Here is a 9,967-nt window from a genome sequence, read left to right as displayed (position 1 = left end):
ACTGTTTCCACTGTTTCCCCATCTATTTCCCATGAAGTGATGGGACCAGATGCCATGATCTTTGTTTTCTGAATGTTGAGCTTCAAGCCAACCTTTTCACTCTCCTCTTTCATTTTCATCAAGAGGCTTTTGAGTTCCTCTTCATTCTCTGCCATAAGGGTGCTGTCATCTGCATATATGAGGATATTGATATTTCTCCTGGCAATCTTGATTTCAGCATGTGCTTCTTCCAGCCCAGCGTTCCTCATGATGTACTCTGCATATATGTTAAATATGCATGGTAACAATATACAACCTTGACGTACTCCTTTTCTTATTTGGAACCAGTCTGTTGTTCCATGTCCAGTTCTAACTGTTGCTTCCTGACCTGCATACAGGTTTCTCAAGAGGCAGGTCAGGTGGTCTGGTATTCCCATCTCTTTCAGAATGTTCCACAGTTTATTGTGATCCACACAGTCAAAGGCTTTGGCATAGTCAATAAAGCAGAAATAGATATTTATCTGGAACTCTCTTGCTTTCTTCATGATCCAGCGGATGTTGGCAATTTGATTTCTGGTGCCTCTGCCTTCTCTAAAACCTGCTTGAACTTCTGGAAGTTCACGGTTCACACATTGCTGAAGCCTGGCTTGGAGAATTTTGAGCATGACTTTCCTAGCGTGTGAGATGAGTGCAACTGTGTGGTAGTTTGAGCATTCTTTGGCATTCCCTTTCTTTGGGATTGGAATGAAGACTGACCTTTTCCAGTCCTGTGGGCAATGATGAGTTTTCCAAATTTGCTGGCAACTTGAGTGCAGCACTTTCACAGCATCATCTTTCAGGATTTGAAATAGCTCAATTGGAATTCCATCACCTCCACTAGCTTTGTTTGTAGTGATGCTTTCTAAGGCCCACTTGACTTCACATTCCAAGATGTCTGGCTCCAGGTGAGTGACCATGCCATTGTGATTATCTTTGTCATGAAGATCTTTTTTGTACAGTTCTTCTGTGTATTCTGGCCACCTCTTCTTAATATCTTCTGCTTCTGTTAGATCCGTACCTTTTCTGTCCTTTATCGAGCTTATCTTTGCATGAAATGTTCCCTTGATATCTCTAATTTTCTTGGAAAGATCTCTTGTTTTTCCTATTCTGTTGTTTTCCTCTATTTCTTTGCATTGATTGCTGAGGAAGGGTTTCCTATCTCTCCTTGCTATTCTTTGGAACTCTGCATTCAGATGCTTATATCTTTCCTTTTCTCCTTTGCTTTTCGCTTCTCTTCTTTTCACAGCAATTTGTAAGGTCTCCTCAGACAGCCATTTTGCTTTTTTGCATCTCTTTTCCATGGGGATGGTCTTGATCCCTGTCTCCTGTACAATGTCACGAACCTCTGTCCAGAGATCATCAGGCACTCTCTCTATTAGATCTAGTCCCTTAAATCTATTTCTTACTTCCACTGTATAATCATCAGTTCAGTTCAGTTCAGTTGCTCAGTTGTGTCCGACTCTCCACGACCCCATGAATCACAGCACGCCAGGCCTCCCTGTCCATCACCAACTCCCGGAGTTCACTCAAACTCATGTCCACAGAGTCGGTTATGCCATCCAGCCATCTAATCCTCAGTCGTCCCCTTCTACTCCTGCTCCCAACCTTTCCCAGCATCAGAGTCTTTTCCAGTGAGTCAACTCGTCTCATGAGGTGGCCAAAGTATTGCAGTTTCAGCTTTAGCATCAGTCCTTCCAATGAACACCCAGGATTGATGTCCCTTAGAATGGACTGGTTGGATCTCCTTGCGGTATAAGGGACTCTCAAGAGTCTTCTCCAGCACCACAGTTCAAAAGCATCAATTCTTTGGCGATCAGCTTTCTTCACAGTCCAACTCTCACATCCATACATGACCACTGGAAAAACCATAGCCTTGACTAGAGGGACCTTGGTTGGCAAAGTAATGTCTCTGCTTTTTAATATGATATCTAGGTTGGTCATAACTTTCCTTCCAAAGAGTAAGCATCTTTTAATTTCATGGCTGCAATCAGCATCTGCAGTGATTTTGGAGCCCAAAAAATAAAGTCTGACACTGTTTCCACTGTTTTTCCATCTATTTCCCATGAAGTGATGGGACCAGTTGCCATGATCTTTGTTTTCTGAATGTTGAGCTTCAAGCCAACCTTTTACTCTCCTCTTTCACTTTCATCAAGAGGCTTTTGAGTTCCTCTTCACTCTCTGCCATAAGGGTGGTGTCATCTGCAAATCTGAGGTTATTGATATTTCTCCTGGCAATCTTGATTTCAGCATGTGCTTCTTCCAGCCCAGCATTCCTCATGATGTACTCTGCATAGAAATTAAATAAGTAGGGTGATAATATATGTATAGATGTCAACTAAAGACAGATTAATTATTACCAATATTTAAAATTCTCATTTAGGAATAATCTATGAACTTGCTCTTTCTCAGGTGAGATCACTACACCTGCCAAAGAAGGCAATGACATTTCTGAACCCATGATTATTTATAATCACTTATAGCTTTTTCCTAACTCAATTCAGTTTCCATGGAAACAGGAATTATCTGTTGAAGTCTGACCTTTCCTTTGCATAGTTTAGTTTTGACTGCTATGTGAGCAGTATTTTAGAAAGTATATGTGTGTGTGTGTGTGTATATATCTCAGTGTCCTTATTAAAGATACACAAAGCAGAAAGTAATTGAACACACTGAGCTTTAAAAATGCATTTGTTTGCCTATTTTTGACAATGTGACATTTCACTTCTTCAAGAGGATGGGAGTTTTATTTTAAGCCAGTGTTATAATGTTCACGAGTAAGCTGAAACAGGTAGAGACTATTTTTATTACTATTACAGGTAAATCTTGCTATGTAAATATTAGAAGGAAAATAAGAGTTGTATGAGAAAACAATCTCTCAGCATATAATGGATATGTACACATCATTTCTTTTTCAGTTGCAAAAGGATCAGGCATGCTAAATGATTCCCTAATGTCATGCATCAAGTATTTAAATGCAGGGTTCGTGTCCTAGAGATTCTAGTATGTAAGTTCTTTTAATTTCAGCTTTTAAAATTATGAATGAATGAAGTGATGAAGTGGTAGAAAAATTACTAAAATATTGAGACACGTCTAAATTTGGTTAAATTATAAAGCTCAATAAATTCTGGCTATGTTTTCATCTTTTTCTGCCTCTGGAATCAATATTTTTAAAGTGTTTTTATTAGTTATCATATTTTTGAAAGAAATCAATGAATGACTACAGCTTTGGCAATGTGGTAGTAAATCAGAAAAAGTTATTTGTTAAAGCCTGATTAGAATTTTACAAGAGAATCTCAGGAAGTGGATCATTATGACAATTGTTATTAGAGCTTCATATTCAATAAATATAAATTATCAAGTGTACTTGAAGAGAAATCATAAAATTATTTTTAAAGATGTATCTAATTTTATTTACTAATTTTAACTTTGGACATGAATTTGAGCAACCTCTGGGAGATAGTAGAGGACAAAGGAGCCTGGAGGGCTACAGTTCATGGAGTCGCAAAGAGTCAGACATGACTTAGCAACTGAACAACAATAACTTTAACCTCCAAGTAAATAATATAAAATAGCAGCCATTCCAAAATGACGAAAATGTTCAACAAGGGGAAAAGTTACCTATCTGGGATGACTACCTCAAATATAATGGCAAAATACTAAAATAAAATTTAATAGTGAATCAAATGTAAAATAAATGAGTTTCCACATTAGCTTGATAGAATAACTTTAAAGGGCATTGAAGGACATCATAATGTAATTTCATTTCTTTTAAGAAACAATTTTTAAAGTCACAAATTATGTAAAATATTGTATATTGTTGTGTATTGCTTACTTCTTCAGTTTAATACTTTGAAATATTTGAAAAGACTTATTTTTTCATGTTCATGATAAAATTTTGAAGCCATAGGGAAAAATTCCTCTCCCTTTCAAGTCTACTTTATGGAGATGTCTAGTGCTGACTTTGTCTTGCCTGTATCTCCGTATAAGTCACTCTGAGGTACATTCCTTTACTTTGAAATGAAAACATCCAAATTTATTTCCAGTTTTAAAAATCTATAAATAGAGAACTTGCAGAATAAAGTGAGGGGGTCAATTTTTGTTGTTGTTTTAATTGCTAAGTTGTGTCTGACTCTTCTGCCACCCCATGGACTATAGCCCTCCAGGCTTCTCTGTCCATGGATTTTATAGGCAAGAATACTGGAGTGAGTTGCAATTTCCCTCTCCAGGAGATCTTCCTGACCCAGGGATGGAACCCACATCTTCTGTACTGGCAGGCAGATTCTTTACCACTGAGTCACCTGGGAACCCCTGGGAGTCAATAGAAGCTCTTGCATAAATCACTCAACTATGAAAATTAACAAGAAAAAAGCCAGAAATTTAAACCTCTGGAAATTGTTCTAGGGCCATAGAGAAAATTTAGAAACATTCATTCAAGTAAGTCTTCTTACTCTTTTGAAGCAAGAGCCTATGACATTTGAGTTACAACCACCTTCCCCCAACTTCCCTGCCTCCTGTTCATCTCAAGCTATATCTATGAAAACTACTCTAGGAGTTCTAATGCAAGAAGTCACAGTCAAGAAGATGATCCCACCCTGGGCTTTGGTTTCCAGCTGAGGTTGAGGATGGGAATAGAAATTCTATGCCAAGCGGATGTCATTGAGAGATCCCTTGTTCTAGCTAATTACTACTCATAGAGCAGAAACAATTAGAGTAGGGTGTAGGGAAGGACTGAAAGCATTCCTGGACCACAAAGAGATTATAAGAGTTAAAAGTCTCAATGACACTAGAGACTTAAGAACAACTCCGATCAGCTACTGGTTGGACAATAAGCTTCTCTGACATAGTTGCTATATTAATAGAATGAAAGTTTGTGTATGTCCAAAATTCATTGGTTGAAATTTCAATCCTCAACATGACTATAATAGGACATAGGGTCTTTTTGGAGGAAACTATGGTTAAAGGAAGCAATAAGGGTGGAGCCCTGGTCCAATATGATTAGTGTCTTGTCCTTATGACAAGAGACAGCAGAGAGTGTTCTTTTTCCATCTCCCTCTCTCCTATTTCTCTCTCTCTGCCATGTGAGGACCCAGTGAAAGGATGACCATCAGCAAGCCAGGAAGAGAGCCCTCACTAGAAGCTTACCCTGCAAGATTACCTTAGACTTATCTGAGATGAACTTACTTGAGACATCTACCCTCCAGAATTGTAAGAAATATATTTCTGTTATTTCAACCAGTGAGTCTATGGTAGCTTGCTGTGGCAGTCTGGGCAGACTATTACATAAAGGCATAGTAGGAAATTTATATTACATAAAGTAGGAAGCTAGGCTTAAAAATAAAATTGTACCCATCCTTGGCAGGCTGGAAGATTGTGTGCATGGCCAAAATCATGCCTTCTCAGGGGTGACTTCAGAGGGAAAATCCATGCCACCCATACTTGGCTGAACACGTGGCAAGATCATAAACTCCTTTAGCTGTGTTTGCAGCCTCTAAGCTACCCACATATCTAGTAGTAAAAATTAAAATTCCAACTGGCTAAGGAGGCTTAATACAACCTTTGAGTAATAAATGGCTTATGCTGATCCAGGGGCAACCCTTAGGTAACCAGGATAAGAGATAAAAACAAGAAAAAACTCTGAGCAGGAATATCAGCTGTCTCATAGCCATATTCAGGGGGGGAAACAGACTTCAAAGAATCAGTTAAATCATGTCACTAAGCAAATAAATAAATGACCAGTCAAAAAACAACAATATATCTCAGGAGTAGAGGGATCAACATCCTGTGTTGCTGCAACATATTATCTGAAAAAATAAATAAATAAATAAAATAAACAACAGAAACTGCTTTTGAAGTGGCCCAGATGTTTCTGTCAGCAGACAAGACTTCAAAGCAGCCATTATAAACATATTCAAAGAATTCAAAGAAATCTAGTTTAAAAAATTGAAAGAAGATATGTTGACTATCTCATGAAATAGAAAATATCAATAAAGAAGTTGAGATTAGAGACGCGGGAGACGCCCGGCTCCGGCGGCGCAGCCGACCACGTGCAGAATCGTGGCTGAGATGAGCTACCCCGCGCCCAGGGTTAGGGCGGTGGCGGAGAGGAGCTGTACCACGTTCAGGAGGCGGTGGCTGCTTGGGCACCGGAGGGCCGAGAGGAGCTGATCTACATTCAAAGCAGGAGGCGCGGCCTTGAGGAGATACCCCTCGTCCAAGGTAAGGTACAGCGGCTGCGCCTTACTGGAGCAGCTGGGAAGAGATACTCTATGACCAAGTGGAATATAAGAATCCAGTGTTCTGGGGAGGAAGAAACAAGATGGCGGAGGGATAAGATGGCAAGCCCACTTTCTCCCCAACAAATTCATCAAAAGAACATTTGAACGCGGAGTAAAGTCCACAAAACAACTTCTGAATACTGGCAGAGGACATCAGGCTCCCAGAAAAGCAGCCCATTGTCTTCTAAAGGAGAGAGAAGAGATCCAGCTCCACCCACCAGAACACCGACACATGCTTCCCTAACCAGGGAACCCGGACAAGTCACCCGTCCAACCCCACACACAGCGAAGAAACTACGTAATAAAGAGAACTCCACAAACTGCAAGGAGAGGGAAAGGCCACCCCAAGCAAAGCAATATAAGCAAGATGAAGAGGCAGAGAAATACCCAGCAAGTAAAGGAACAAGATAATTGCCCACCAACACAAACAAAAGAAGAAGATATAGGGAATTCACCTGATAAAGAATTTCAAATTTTGATGGTGAAAATGATTCAAAATCTTGAAAGCAAAATGGAGTTACAGATAAATAACCTGGAGAAAAGGATTGAGAAGATGGAAGAAAGATTTAATAAGGACTTAGAAGAAATAAAAAAGAGTCAATATACAATGAATAATGCAATAGATGAGATCAGAAACACTCTGGAGGGAACAAACAGTAGAATAACAGAGGCAGAAGACAGGATAAGCGAGCTAGAAGATAGAATTGTAGAAATAAATGAAACAGAGAGGAAAAAAGAAAAACGAATTAAAAGAAATGAGGACAATATTAGAGACCTCTGGGACAATGTGAAACGCTCCAACATTCGAATCATAGGAGTCCCAGAAGAAGAAGACAAAAAGAAAGACCATGAGAGAATACTTGAGGAGATAATAGTTGAAAACTTCCCTAAAATGGGGAAAGAAATAATCACCCAAGTCCAAGAAACCCAGAGAGTCCCCAACAGGATAAACCCAAGGCGAAATACTCCAAGACACATATTAATCAAATTAACAAAGATCAAACACAAAGAACAAATCTTAAAAGCAGCAAGGGAAAAGCAGCAAATAACACATAAGGGGATTCCCATAAGGATAACAGCTGATCTTTCAACAGAAACTCTTCAGGCCAGAAGGGAGTGGCAAGACATACTTAAAGTGATGAAAGAAAATACCCTACAGCCCAGATTACTATACCCAGCAAGGATCTCATTCAAATATGAAGGAGAAATCAAAAGCTTTACAGACAAGCAAAAGCTGAGGGAATTCAGCATCACCAAACCAGCTCTCCAACAAATGCTAAAGGATCTTCTATAGACAGGAAACACAGAAAGAGTGTATAAACTTGAACCCAAAGCAATAAAGAAAATGGCTACGGGATCGTACTTATCAATAATTACCTTAAATGTAATTGGGTTGAAATTTTCAAAAAGGCTAGGAAACAATTCTCATAGCCATCAATAGTTCAATGTTGAGTTCATGAATAGTTTTTAAATTTTGGGACAAACTGTAGTATTTGCTATTTGAAGTACTATTTGTAATTGGCATATTACGATGTAACATTGGTCTTCATTTCCATCTTAAAACGCCTAAAAATGCCTAACAGGTTTTTATATTTGTGAATTTTAGTTGAAATGTATTTTACGATGTTACTAAACCTGCAGAAATATTGAAATATTTCAGAGAACTTATTCACTGTACATTCAATTTATTTTATTTATAAAAGTTATGAACTGTAGAAAGTTTTACTTGTTGGGTCAAATGCTTGTTGCATTTGAAGTGCTAGTTACAAGAAAATCAAATACCTTCAATGTATAAATGCTATTAAGTTTTTAAAGGACTCTGGAGTATAAGTAAGTTTGTTTAAAGAAATTTAGTCTGTTCAACTTGAAAAAAATAAATAAAATTGGGAAAAAAAATAAAAAATAAAAATATATGCAAAAAATAAAAAATAAAAAAAAAAATAAACAAGCAAAAAAAAAAAAAAAGAAGTTGAGATTATTTTTTTAAAGGACCAAGTGGAAATTCTTTAGTTGAAAAGTACAATAACCAAAATGAAACACTAATAGATGGCATGAACACTAGACTGGAGTCCGCTGAAGAAAGAATCAACAAAATTGAAGGCTGATCAAAAGAGATTAGGTAATCTGAAGGACAGAAATAAGAAAGAATTAAGAAAAATGCACAGCACCAGAGTAATGTGAGGCACCATTAAGCACATCAAGATGCATAACGGGAGAGCCATAAAGAAGAGAGGAAAAAGAGCAGGAAATTATTAAAATAAATTATGGCTGCAAAGCTTCCCAAACTTGCTGAAAATTATTAATTGACAAACCTGAGAAGTTTTATGAAGTCCAGGTTGGATAAATACAGAGATCCAAATTCAGAAACATCACTGTCAAATTGCTGATGTCAAAAGACACAATCTTGAGAGCAACTCAAAGAAAAATTTGAGAGAAAAAGGAGACGAGAAAGCAAGCATTGGTAAAACATACTCAAAATGTTGAAATTTAAAAATACTATCAATGAAATATATACATCAAAAGTATCTTTCAAGATAAAGGTAAGCTAAAGACCTCCCCAGATAAAATCTCACAGAATTTATTGCTAACAGGCCTGTATAGCAAGGAACATTAAAGGGAATTCTTTAAGAATCTGCTTGCAATGTAGGAGACCCTGGTTCAATTACTGGGTCGGGAAGATCCGCTGGAGAAGGGATATGCTACCCACTCCAGTATTCTTGGGCTTCCCTTGTGTTTCAGCTGGTAAAGAATCCGCCTGCAATGTGGGAGACCTGGGTTCAATTTCTGGGTTGGGAAGATCCCCTGGAGAAGGGAAAGGTTACCCATTCAAGTATTCTGGCCTAGAAAGTCGCAGAGTCAGACACAACTGAGTGATCTTCACTCACTCACTCATGTCAAGAAAACGGTCAAAAGGGAAATTTAAAAATCATTTTAGATGAATGAAAATACAAACACAACATACAAAACTGTATAGAATAGAGCTAAAGCAGCGCTCAGAGGGAAATTCAAACCTGTGCCATACTTTAAAAATACCTACAGAGGATAATGTGAAACTTGCACAGTGCTTTTAATTACTAATTGTGTCACAGCTTGGGATAATTATTTAATTTTTTGAGCCTTACTCTAATCTTTTTTAAAATTTTATTTATTTCTTAATTGAAGGATAATTGTTTTACAGAATTCTGCTGGTTTCTGCCAAACATCAACTGCTGCTGCTGCTGCTGCTAAGTCACTTCAGTCGTGTCCGACTCTGTGTGACCCCATAGACGGAAGCCCACCAGGCTCCCCTGTCCCTGGGATTCTCCAGGCAAGAACAAACATCAACTAGAATCAGCCATAGGTATACATATATCCCTGCCCTCCTGAACCTCCCTTCCACCACCCTCCCCGTTCCAGCCACTTAGGTTGTTACAGAGCCTCAGTTTGGTTGAAGTTCCCTGGGTCATACAGCAAATTCCCACTGGCTATCTATTTTACATACGGTAATCTAAGTCTCCATGTTACTCCTCCACAGACCCCAGTCTCTCCTCCAATCCCCACCATGTCCACAAGTCTGCTCTCTCTGTCTGTGTCCCACTGTGGCCCTGTGAATACCTTCATCAGTACCATCTTTCTAGATTCCATATGTATGTGTCAGTCTGTGATGTTTATATTTCTCTTTCTGACTTATTCACTCT

This window comes from Moschus berezovskii, chromosome 2 (genome assembly GCF_049115385.1).
Source record: "Moschus berezovskii isolate FMDL1 chromosome 2, NW_MosBer_1.0, whole genome shotgun sequence".
In the NCBI taxonomy this organism is placed as follows: Eukaryota; Metazoa; Chordata; class Mammalia; order Artiodactyla; family Moschidae; genus Moschus; species Moschus berezovskii.
This window is presented reverse-complemented; position numbering follows the sequence as displayed.